Genomic DNA, 310 nt, shown 5'->3' on the forward strand with positions numbered 1-310 from the left:
ATTACCCCATGTCCCCACTTTTCAAAACGCATATAAATCACACAGAATGGAATGTATTGAAAATCTGAAAATGCAGAAAGTTTTTTTTGTGAGGGGTAGGTTTAGATATAGGGTTGGTGTAGGGCAATAGAATATATGGTTTGTACAGTTTAAAAACCAATACGCCTATGGACAGTCTCCACAAGGACAGTAAACCAGACGTGTGTGTGTGTGTGTGTGTGTGTGTTTGTGTTAAAGAGAGTGTGAGTGTGTGTTTGTGTGCACGTTTTTGTGACAAATGAGGACATAAATTTGTATAATGACAAGGGTA

The 310-nt window shown here is 38.1% G+C and overlaps 1 protein-coding gene across 1 annotated transcript in view; it reads right to left on the bottom strand.

Annotated features, from left to right (window-relative positions):
* Positions 1-310, bottom strand: part of LOC107728340 (neurexin-3b-like) — a 250258-nt gene that overhangs the window by 212924 nt on the left and 37024 nt on the right. The gene's annotated exons all lie outside the window — the stretch shown is intronic.

Source organism: Sinocyclocheilus rhinocerous, unplaced genomic scaffold, assembly GCF_001515625.1.
Source record: "Sinocyclocheilus rhinocerous isolate Xijiao unplaced genomic scaffold, SAMN03320098_v1.1 scaffold277, whole genome shotgun sequence".
Classification (NCBI taxonomy): Eukaryota; Metazoa; Chordata; class Actinopteri; order Cypriniformes; family Cyprinidae; genus Sinocyclocheilus; species Sinocyclocheilus rhinocerous.